Source organism: Canis lupus, chromosome 12 (assembly GCF_011100685.1).
Source record: "Canis lupus familiaris isolate Mischka breed German Shepherd chromosome 12, alternate assembly UU_Cfam_GSD_1.0, whole genome shotgun sequence".
Taxonomy (NCBI): Eukaryota; Metazoa; Chordata; class Mammalia; order Carnivora; family Canidae; genus Canis; species Canis lupus.
Window position 1 is genome coordinate 47,579,204 of NC_049233.1, and position 12,845 is coordinate 47,592,048.

Consider the following 12,845-nt stretch of genomic DNA (forward strand, 5'->3'; position numbering starts at 1 on the left):
TTTTGTTGGATGCCAGATATTGTGAATTTTATCTTGGTGTCTAAAAATAGTATTGAACTTTGTTCTGGGATGTGGCTGAATTACTTGGAAACTATTTGATGTTTTTGAGTCTTGCTTTTAGGTGTTTTTAGGGGGGACTAGAGTTGTCTAACTAATGTGGCTAAGTTTTCTCCACCACTGAGATAAAATGTTTCTGAGTACCCTTTCTCCACAGGTTATAAAGTTTTCCCCTACTGCTGGTGGGAACAGGAACTATTCTCAATTCTATGTGAGCTGTCGGATTTTTTTCCCCCTTTGCTTCTTTTGGGTAGTTCTTTCCCTGGTGTTAAGTAGTTTCCTCACACCTATACTCATCAGTACTCAGCTGAAGTATTACTGGGGGTGTCTTCATATTTTTTGAATTTAAGCTCTGTTTAATACTCTCCTCTGTATTATGTTGTTCTGTGTATATGGTAGCATTTTGCCTTCCTAAACTCCCAGTTCTCTCTCTTCAAGTTACTGAAACTGCTGGGTTCCTCATTCACCCATACACTGCGGCACTGAAACTCTCCAGGCAGTAAACTTATGGAATTATAGATGTCATCTCATTTGTTTTCCATATCTCAGGAATTACTTCCCTTTTTCCCCTGATGCCTAATGTCTTAGAAACCATTGTTTCATAAATTCTGTCCAATTTTTCAGTTTCAGGAAGGAAGATAAATGTATTTCTGTTATTCCATTGTGGTCAGAAATGAACGTTTAAGAGCCAAGGCTTTTGATTTGAAAGAGCCTGAGTGTTTGACTTTCAAGTGCTAAACCCTGAAAGACTCAGGGAATAAAGTCTAAAGTGTGGATTTGGGAGTGTGCTTAATTGTGTGAGTCAGAGTTCCTTTCTCAGATAAATTAAGAATACCTGTGTAGGAGAGAGGACGCTAATTAGAGGGGGAGAAGAGTATATATGCTTGTAAATATCTCTAAATAGAGGCCTTGCTCCTTGTGCCCTCTTTTCGAAACTGAGTCTTCAGTGGTATAATAGAAGAGCATACATGCTAGAAACCTCAGTTAGGCTTGTAATGATTGAAGAACAAAGTGAGTTTGTGGTGGGTTTTTTTTTCTACCCCCTGGGTGGAACTGGAGGAGGTATAAGCCTCATGAATTGCTATTCAGACCAGAAGTAGAGTGGAGATTACTATTTGGAACATGTAGACAGACTAGTCTGAGACCATCTTGCAGAATTTTCCTATACCCAGAATGGTAGATGTGGAAAATATTTATCAGGTGTCTAAGATGGGTGTTGGTATAGATGAGAGAAATCCAGACCTGGGGAAAGGAGATTTCATGTCTGGGCCAGGTCAGCAACAATTGTGTAGACTGTAACTGTGTGGAGAGGTCTGATAGAATATAATGTCTTATGGAATTTGGTAATGGTAAGTGACAACAATCAAGGACCAATTGTCTCTTCACCACATCTTGACCCTGCATTGTCCACTGAAACATAACACATGAGAGATAGAGCAGAAGTCGAGGATGCAGAGGCCATGAGGGAAAGACTCTGAATTGATTGGGATTTGAGTTTGAAATAGAAATTGAGTTTTAGGAAAATAGAGTGATTTTTTTTATACTTCAGTCTGTGACCTAAAATTTTATTCATTACACATTTGCTCTCTAGTCAGTCTCACGGTAGGGAAATTATGGGACTTGTTTGGATTTGATTACAGAGTGATTGAGTTTTAAGTGAGTGTACCAAAATTTAGAGACAACTTTGGAGGTATATGGCAAAAGACGAGTAAGTTATATCTGAAAAATACAAGTGACTCCTTTATGAATAAACATAAGTAGACCCTCAAGAAAGTTACCTTTTTAGGGAGACAAAGTGGGATCAAAATGTTTCACTTTCCATTTGCCATGGTCACAGGGTTTTTAATTCAAATACAGACCTTATGTTACAGACTTTTGGAATGTCTTCCAAAAAAAATATGAATGTGGACTCTGTGAATAGCCAGATAAACAAAAAGTCATTGTTGGCTTTCCTTTCTGTTTATCATTGGGTACTATATCTTTCTAAGTATTCATTTGAGGAGTTATGCTCAAATTTCAAAAATTATGCCTCTACTCAAAATATTTGCAGAATTTGTCTTCTGGAGTTTTCCTCAGAAGCTACAGCCTATTCTATTGAATTTTCACACTAATGACTGATCTTTATTCTTTGAGCAAAAGTTTCATTTCTTTGGTAGCAATCAAAATTTATTTAGAATGAGGTCTAATGAAAAAAGAAAGCAGTCAAACTTAGAAAAGCTATTTGTGGCCAAAAATAAAATATGACTAAAAAGAAATTAGACTTTTTTGGGGGGTGGGGTGGTAAAGATAAGGTAACTAATACTCTTTTTTTTTTTTTTTTTTTTTGTAAACTGAGAAACCCTTTCTTGAAACAAGCTTTATATGGAATTTTAAGCAAATTAAACCCATAAAAAGGCAGAGCTGCTCTGGTGAATATGCAGTGTGGGACATGTGTTCCTCCTCTTAGATCTTCCCGAATTCCTCAGGTGCCCATGATGGTCTACCAAGAGTAGAGTGAGTTAGTACATTGCTATAAGTGACAGTGAGTTAGAGGTATGATTTTAAAAATAGATTCAGGCAGATTACCCATAGTTCTGTCACATAGGGAATGGCTATTGTCAGACATTTCTGAATTAGAAATAGGATATGCAAGGTGTGGCTTCAAAATAATAAATGAGTTATTTTCTATATAAGATAGCCATCCAGGCAGCTAAACTCACCACACTTTATTTGCTGTTCTGTCATTGCAGTCTCCCAGTCTTCACAGGTGATGTCCCTTAACTCATTCCCCACCCCCTCCTCCTGCCCCTTACCATTAGGCCTTCAGGTACTCTGCCCTAAGCACTTAGATCAAGAGCTTAGCATTGATTCAGTTCTGCCCCTAACCCCACTAAACTTTGGGCAGTCCATTTCCCCCATGACCAAGTGTAGGCCAGGATTAGATGAACGTAGATTTCCTGTCCTCCACCCATAATCTTCTTGTGATGATTGTTACTATCTGCTTGGCCTCAATTTTTGTAAATTTTGAGTTCAATATGGAACCTTAGCTGTGGTATTGAACTGGCTATCCCCCAAACCCCTACTCAATCCCAACCAATGGTTTCATATTTGTTTTCCAGCCATAAAAATCCTTTCATAAAAGAAAAATCCCAATTAAAAGTATAATATATAAAACAGTGGACAAAAGGCAAGAACTCCCATTTGTTCAGCATCTTGCCTGGCATAGAGTTAGCACTCAGTATATGTTAACTCTTAAATAATAAAATAGCAATAATAACAATAACCATTTAAAAAATTGTTCAAATGCTACTCAAATGCTACCTCCTTCAAGCAGACTTCTCAGATTCCCCCTTCCTTTTCTGAGTACTCATAATATTTTATTTTATATCACTTCTGGTAGAAGTTTCCACATTATATCTTACATTAAAGTTATTCTTATTTTTCCTATTATAAACTATAGTTTAAATGCTCAAGGGAATACTCTCCAACCATTTCATCTCCCTACTTTTCATAGAACTTCATATTATACCTGGGGCAGACAGATCCTAAGGTGACCCCCAGTGATCCCTGCCTTCTGATATTTATGTCCTTATATAACCTCTTCCTTTGAGTAGTGGCAAGAGTTGTGGCTGACTTCTAACCAATAGAATATGGCAAGGGTCATGAGATGTCCTTCCCATGATTATATTCCATTAGAAAAGACTCTATTTGCTGGAATTCTTGCTCTAGAATCTTTCTTTCCATTTGTTGGTTTTGAAGAAGAAAATGGTTATGAATCCTGCATCCTCAAGAAAATAGCATCTCCCAAAACTCAAGTAAGGTAAGAGACAGTTTTGTTAAAGGCAGAAAGTTAGAGGAAACTTCCCAGTTGAGCCTCCAGATGAGACCTCAGCCCTGGCCAACATCTTAATTGCAGTCTAGTGAGATCCTATGCAGAGGACTCAGCTAAGCCATGTACAAACTCCTCGTCCAGAGAAAATTTGAGATAAGAAGTAGTTATTATTTAAAGTTGCTAACTTTGTGATAATTTTTTTTCATGCAGCAAGGAAAACTAGCCACAGAACTGATATAAAAATTTTAAGTCTCCTTGGTCATAGAGGACAGGTACCAGTTCTGTGATATTTAAAAATTATTTGGTGAGTAATTTTCAAAGCATTTAAGCTACTTCCAAAATCCTATTAAAAGATCAAACATTTGTATATGGCAAAAACTAATAGAAGTTGGGTTACAGAAGTAAAAGAGCAGATAAAAACCTGGGAAAATGTTTTAAAAGCCTTTCTCAGCAAAAGCTTGACTTCCCTAATATATAAAAAGCTAATTAATCAGTAAGAGAAAGACCATAAATCCATTAAGAAACTAGCTAATATATAGATAGCTGACAAAAAAGTAAATACAAATGAAAAAAATAAAGACAAAAAAGTAAATGCATATGAAAATGAGTTCAACCTCATTTATGATAAGTAAAAAGTCAAAATAAAATTACATTGGGATATCACTTTCCTACTTACCACACTGGCAAACATTAAAAAAAATTGATAATATACTCTGTGGTTAAGGAGTGGATAACAGACACTGTCATATGTTGCTCATGTTGTTACAACCTCTGTGGAAGGCAGTTTGCAATATTCATTCAAATTAAAAACCAAATACACTCTTTGATCTAGCAATTATACTTCTAAATATTTATTCTATAGTTAGCTTCTGCAAAAAGACTTATGTATTGCAGTATTATTTATATTTGTGTAAGATTAGAAACAAGTCAAAATTTTTAGGTTGTTTTTATCAATGAAGGATTAATTAGGTGAATTTTGGTATAGCACACAATGGAATATTTTATAGCTGTTAAAAAGAACATACTGATATGGAATGTTCTTCAAGGCATACTTTTAATTGCAAAAAGCAGGATGTCCAACACTTTGTATAATATTCTACCATTTGTGTTAAAAAAAATCTGCTTTACAAATCTGCCTAGAATACATCTAGAAGTAAGACTAAATCATAGTAGTAGTAGTTGCTTCTGAGGCTGAGTGACTGGGAGACAGATGTAAAGAGATTTCTGCCTATGCAACATTTTATACTTTTCTAGTTTTGTACTCTGGACATGTGTTATTTATTTACAAAAATTAAATTAAAATTTAAATCAAACTTAAAAAGCCTATGAATACATTGGAAATAAATAACTTTAAAAAATGGATAGAGAATTTAATAATATGTATTATTCTCAAATAAGCAAACAAGGTGCCCAAAATCTGAGGTTTCTGAATAACCTATACGAGTTTAGGGGTGAAAGAGATGAATTTTACAAGCCTGTGATAGATGAAGTTTTCACAGTAGTACATTTCTTACCAACCAAAAACCCCTAGGGAAATCAGCTGAATACCTTATACTGTAATTTTAGTTTTTCATTTCCTTGTGTAAAAACACCCTAGGAGCTTTGCTGCAAAAAGGAATTCCCTGGGATTTTAAACCAGCATGGTTTAGAGAAGTCCTAACTTCAAAGTTAGGTTCCCTACGTACCAACCCATGGGTGGCATCTTTCAAAATGAAATAATTGGAATTCAGTGGAAGTAGTGGCAGCCATACCTGGGGTTTGGTGTTGGAATAGGCAGGAAATGCAGTCTGACACCTGGTGACACAAAGCTGTTACAGAGAGCATTGTCAATTGAGTGTGTCCTTGATCAATCTAAAATGATTTTAACATCGAATCTAATCTGTATATGCCTTGAGGCCAAGTGCTAGGAATGGTCTTACAAAGAGACCAGGGGATGGAGAGGGCACCCTGCCCACAGTGCTGAGTTGAAGGCAGGGCCTGCCCACTGCCTTTAACTCCATCCATCCCCCTGTCCTCCCCCCCCCCCCCCCGCCAAAAAAAAAAAAACCATGATGCAGAGGAAAGTGGAGGGGTGAGATCTTACAACATGCCTGTTCCTATAGAGTTCTCTCCTTTCATTTCTAGCTGTCAAGACGATGTCAACCTCACCTACATGGTGGAATTGAAGGCCTTTACTCCAAAATATCACTCCACCATATTAGCTTCATTACTCATTAGTCCATAGTTCTAGCCCATTTGGGTCCTGATAGCTTTTCCGATCTCACACTTTCCCCTTCCCAAGAGGGCTCAGATCTTAAATTCTAATTACATTACTGAAGAAGAAAACTTGGAAAGACTTGACATCTTGCTGAGGGCAAGAATGTGGGAGAAGTTGAGAAGGGGCCAAAGACTCACTTTACTGCCTCCACCATTCGCAGAGATGGGCCCTAGTTGAGCTACAGAAAATCATCCTCTATGTGAGTCAGCTTGGCTCAGGCACCGGAGAAGACCCTGCTGCAACAGCTAGCCTGTTTTTGAAGTTCCTGGCACCCTCTGGGCTCAGTACATTCTTATTGATTAACTCTGTTCTGAACTAATTGACCCGCCTTAAAAATGGCCATAATTAGTTTTCAAGTTCTGGAGGAAAGTTGTTATAAAGAGTTCTATTTCCAGTGAGAGCCAGCACTTGAATTTTCAGACGTTCACTTCATCTTCTACCCTTTACTAAGTTTTTGTCCAGTTCATTAGTTACATTTAGAGGAAATGAAATAAGGGGGGAACAGAGGAAACTCGCCTTTGTCAAAAACAGTTCTGGTAAAGGATTTTGTTGGCAAGTATTTATAACTGCTGGCTTATAAAAGGCTCGAGATTAACTCTGGATTTAATTTATCTGAGCTATATATTTCCCAGTCCTCGGTAAATGACCAAGAATTGATTCTGGGTGGTGACAAATCTGATCACCATCACGTTTGAGTGCCCCTTGGGGATCAGCAGAGCATTTTAATACCAAAGTACAAAACAGGTCCCTGCCCTGCTGCAGACACACACACTGAAGCAGGAAGGGGATTACAGAGTGGGCCAACTGCCTGACACGGTCTGTGCCCTGGTCCTTTGGGGTTTCTGAGCCCCATCTGCCAACGCATGGGCAGTCCTTAGTTCAACTGGAATCTATCCCATCAAATTCAAGTGTAGACAGACCTTCTGGTATTCACATCAGTGTTTGTGAAGAGTCTACAATGATGCCTGACTTTTCAGTGGTGGTCAACACCTCTGGGGACAGCGGTGGAGACACTGAACTGGTTTGGAGGCAGAAATGGTAAGCTGCTGATAAAGGGCCCCTTTGCAAGGTGGTCGGGTCCCTTTAGGACACTTGATCATAAACAAACAATGGTTATGATTTTAACTAATCATAAACTAACTGTGGATTCTTCTCTTCTATATATTTGCAGTCCCTTATATACTTACCTTTAAATTACATTTAATTATATTCAAACTAACATTTTTCAGCATCACTGCGGATCAGCCAAGAAAAGCTGACCTTTCTTTCATGAGGTTCCCCCAAAGGGTACTTTTATTCTGATGCTCTCCTGTCTCCTGTAGCCTTTGTTGTAGCCATCTCCTTTCTATATCCAGATTTCTCTTTCTTCTTCCCAGTCTATTCCATAGTGACAACATTCATTTTCTTAAGATATTCAGGCAGTGAATACTTTTTCTTTACTGAATCTCAGGCTGGTCCCATGGTCCTTAATGGAATATAGCCGCTTTTCATCTTCAAAGTTTGGCATGGTCTTGGACTCCTTTTATCAGTGCCCAAGGCACATTCCTATTCCCCAGCTTCATCTGTGATCTCCAAATCTAGATGATATAATTTTCCTCATCTCACTTCTTGTAAACTGGGTTAGCTTTCCAATTAGCAACCTGGGTACTCTTTAGCACCCCACTTCCAGATACCCTTTGTAAAAGGTCCTAGAAACCCAACTAATATAAAAAAATTTGATAGTTCTGTGAGTATCCTTGCCCTGTAAAATAATATTCAGGGGCAAGATGCTGTACCTTCAATGCATCTAGCACTTCAAATACGGCACGTTTCTTCAGCTCACTTTGACATACATAATAGGTCTGGGATGGAAGACAGTGGGCTCAGGTGGGCTTGTGGAGCTTTCAAGGAAAGAGAGGCACTGGCTTCTTGTACATCCAGTTAGAATAGGACGAGGTGAAAGTGCCATGTAGGCCTTTTAGCCGCACTACGCTTCTTGCCCCATTAGTCAACAACCTCAGGCAGAAAAAATTTCAAGTTTGAGAAGGAGGCACGGATTTTGTCATGTGAGGCACATTTCCATTTTCTGCAGGATGTCTGTTTCAATTAATTTATTACATATTCTTTCCCTTGGAAAAGTACACAGATAAACATACAGAGACCTAGAGCTTTTTCAAGCTTTTCCAGAAATTAGGGCAGTAAGAGAGAGGGCCCCAAGGAAGAAAGATGAGATTTACCTATTTACCCTAAACCTCCATACCTCAGAGAGAGCTGTAGATAGGTATTATAGAGCATCCTCTGTGTGTGTGTGCAACACCCCTAAAGTGACTTGTGACTCCAAAGTAACCACAGATTGCCAGACATTGTTTTTGCAATATTTTTTAAAGGATTTTATCTATTTATTCATGAGAGATACGCAGAGAGAGCCGGAGACATAGGCAGAGGGAGAAGCAGGCTCCCCATGGGGAGCCCGATGTGGGACTTGATCCCAGGACCCTGGGATCACGACCTAAGCCGAGGCAGACTCGGCTGAGCCACCCAGGCATCCCTAGTTTTTGGAATCTTTCTTATTACTTTACTATTTCAGCCTGTATATATGTGAATCCTATGTGTGTAAGTATACATATGTTTATACACACAAGCTCACAACATACGATCCAAAGTGCTAACATAGGGAGGCTGCAGTGGGATGATGAAAAGTGAGCTTTGCGGCCTGTGTTGTATATGTTTACATCAAGATTTGGAATCCAGGGACCTGCTGTTTTCATAGTGGCTGTGTTCTCAGCACAGCCTGTTTGGAAATGCTCAGGTCCCAGAGAACCAGGCTCCTTCATGGATGGGAAATGAGATGCCTCCTTCCTTCAGGCTGCCAGCAATGCCCCTCCCCTCCTGCAATTTTTAGAAAATGTGTGCTGAACTTGCAAATGTGATGGTAGTATTTTTGTTTTGGTAATATGCTGTATTACCAGTGCTGGTAGTATTTTCGTTTTGAGTTAACAATCACGATCTTTCCTAGCACGAAGTCCTCTGGTCCTCCAGTGGCTAAGAGCCCTTCCCATCCGGATCCTCGGATCCTCACAGTGTTGGGTGCCTCGTCTGAATCCTTCCTTATGAATGCCGCGGACAGTACCACCAGCTCACAAATATGTAGTAAACACAACTCTCTCACATTGCAAAGAAGAGGAAAACAAACAGAAGTGTAGATATGTGCAACAGTTTTTGCGCCACTGTGGGGAGGCTGCATCGCAGTGGGATTGGAAGGCTGCCCGGGGTGCCTGACGGTCCTTCTCATCAGCTGGAGCACCTTGGATGGGCTGCTGAGCCTCTCTGTGCCTCAGTTTCTCCCACTGTACACTGAACCTCATGTGATTGTTGGGCAGATTAAGTGAGGTAATACATAAATAATGTTTAGCCTGCTACTTGTGTGTTGATGAGATCTCAATACTGCTGCTGCTTTTCTAAAAGGCAGCTTTATTTAAAAAAATTAATTTAAATTCAATTGGCCAACATAAAGTATAACACCCAGTGCTCATCACATCGTGCGTAAAAGGCAGCTTTTTTTAATAAATTAATTTTTTATTGGTGTTCAATTTACCAACATACAGAATAACACCCAGTGCTCATCCCGTCAAGTGCCCCCCTCAGTGCCTGTCACCCATTCACCCCCACCACCCGCCCTCCTCCCCTTCCACCCCCCACCTCATTTCCCAGAGTTAGGAGTCTTTATGTTCTGTCTCCCTCTCTGATATTTCCCACACACTTCTTCTCCCTTCCCTTATATTCCCTTTCACTATTATTTATATTCCCCAGATGAATGAGAACATACACTGTTTGTCCTTCTCCGACTGACTTACTTCACTCAGCATAATACCCTCCAGTTCCATCCACGTTGAAGCAAATGGTGGGTATTTGTCATTTCTAATGGCTGAGTAATATTCCATTGTATACATAAACCACATCTTCTTTATCCATTCATCTTTCGATGGGCACCGAGGCTCCTTCCACAGTTTGGCTATTGTGGACATTGCTGCTAGAAACATCGGGGTGCAGGTGTCCTGGCGTTTCATTGCATCTGAATCTTTGGGGTAAATCCCCAACAGTGCAATTGCTGGGTCGTAGGGCAGGTCTATTTTTAACTCTTTGAGGAACCTCCACACAGTTTTCCAGAGTGGCTGCACCAGTTCACATTCCCACCAACAGTGTAAGAGGGTTCCCTTTTCTCCACATCCTCTCCAACATTTGTTGTTTCCTGCCTTGTTAATTTTCCCCATTCTCACTGGTGTGAGGTGGTATCTCATTGTGGTTTTGATTTGTATTTCCCTGATGGCAAGTGATGCGGAGCATTTTCTCATGTGCTTGTTGGCCATGTCTATGTCTTCCTCTGTGAGATTTCTGTTCATGTCTTTTGCCCATTTCATGATGGGATTGTTTGTTTCTTTGCTGTTGAGTTTAAGAAGTTCTTTATAGATCTTAGAAACTAGCCCTTTATCTGATATGTCATTTGCAAATATCTTCTCCCATTCTGTAGGTTGTCTTTTAGTTTTGTTGACTGTATCCTTTGCTGTGCAAAAGCTTCTTATCTTGATGAAGTCCCAATAGTTCATTTTTGCTTTTGTTTCTTTTGCCTTCGTGGATGTATCTTGCAAGAAGTTACTGTGGCTAAGTTCAAAAAGGGTGTTGCCTGTGTTCTCCTCTAGGATTTTGATGGAATCTTGTGATTCATCATATCAGCAAGAGAAAAACCAAGAACCATATGATCCTCTCATTAGATGCAGAGAAAGCATTTGACAAAATACAGCATCCATTCCTGATCAAAACTCTTCAGAGGGTAGGGATAGAGAGAACATTCCTCGACATCTTAAAAGCCATCTATGAAAAGCCCACAGCAAATATCATTTTCAATGGGGAAACACTGGGAGCCTTTCCCCTAAGATCAGGAACAAGACAGGGATGTCCACTCTCACCACTGCTATTCAACATAGTACTGGAAGTCCTAGCCTCAGCAATCAGACAACAAAAAGACATTAAAGGCATTCAAATTGGCAAAGAAGAAGTCAAATTCTCCCTCTTCGCCGATGACATGATACTCTACATAGAGAACCCAAAAGTCTCCATCCCAAGATTGCTAGAACTCATACAGCAATTTGGCAGTGTGGCAGGATACAAAATCAATGCCCAGAAATCAATGGCATTTCTATACACTAACAATGAGACTGAAGAAAGAGAAATTAAGGAGTCAATCCCATTTACAATTGCACCCAAAAGCATAAGATACCTAGGAATAAACCTAACCAAAGAGGTAAAGGATCTATACCCTAAAAACTATAGAACACTTCTGAAAGAAATTGAGGAAGACACAAAGAGATGGAAAAATATTCCATGCTCATGGATTGGCAGAATTAATATTGTGAAAATGTCAATGTTACCCAGGGCAATTTACACGTTTAATGCAATCCCTATCAAAATACCATGGACTTTCTTCAGAGAGTTAGAACAAATTATTTTAAGATTTGTGTGGAATCAGAAAAGACCCCGAATAGCCAGGGGAATTTTAAAAAAGAAAACCATATCTAGGGGCATCACAATGCCAGATTTCAGGTTGTACTACAAAGCTGTGGTCATCAAGACAGTGTGGTACTGGCACAAAAACAGACACATAGGTCAATGGAACAGAATAGAGAACCCAGAAGTGGACCCTGAACTTTATGGTCAACTAATATTCGAAAGAGGAGGAAAGACTATCCATTGGAAGAAAGACAGTCTCTTCAATAAATGGTGCTGGGAAAATTGGACATCCACATGCAGAAGAATGAAACTAGACCACTCTCTTTCACCATACACAAAGATAAACTCAAAATGGATGAAAGATCTAAATGTGAGAAAAGGCAGCTTTAATAGGAAATGAGCCCTCCACCTACAGATTCTGATGCAGATTTAAGCATAAACACTCCTCAAAAAATGCAGTGCTTTTTCTTCACATCTTAGCCTGACTTCTTTTTCTTTCTAGCTAGCATCAGTTTGCTTTTTTTTTTTAAATCAGAATTGAGCCTATTATAAGAAAATTCAACTTAAATTCAGACCCTTTGCCTTGCTTAAAACCCTTTGCCAGCTCCATATCTACAGAGAAAAAAAATCCAAACTCTTTAGCAGGATATCAAAAGTTCTTCAGAGTATGGGTACTGACTATGCTTTTTTGTTGTCATCCTACCACGTACCTTTCTGTAAGTATTTTATGCTGCAGCAGTACAGAATCAGCTATGGTTCTACACCATAGTGCTACACCACTGTATTATTTCATGTCCCTGGGCCTTTGTGAAAGCTGTTCTCTCTGCATAGACTGCTGTCTTCCCCTCTTGGCTTTAGGGGACAACTCTGTTTGGCTTCAACTATGGTGAGTCTTCTTACATGTTTCCTCAGATCAAGATTACTGTCTCCACCTCTGTGTCTTGGTCATATTTTTAGTTTTGCACTCATTACCTGGTGTTGCAGTACATTTATGTATTAGTTTGTCTCTCTGACTTGACTGAGTTTCTTGAGAGCGAGGACAAGGTCTCATTCATTTCTGTATTCCAGTGCTGAACAAACAGCACAGGCTCGGTGATTCAAAAAAGATGTTTGCTTTACTGTTAAATTGAAATAGGAGGTAAATATTTACATTATTTAAGCAGACACTGCAGTTTTTTGTTTTATTTTTTTTGGTTTTTTTCTTCACAATAATGAAACCCGCAATTATATTGAAAA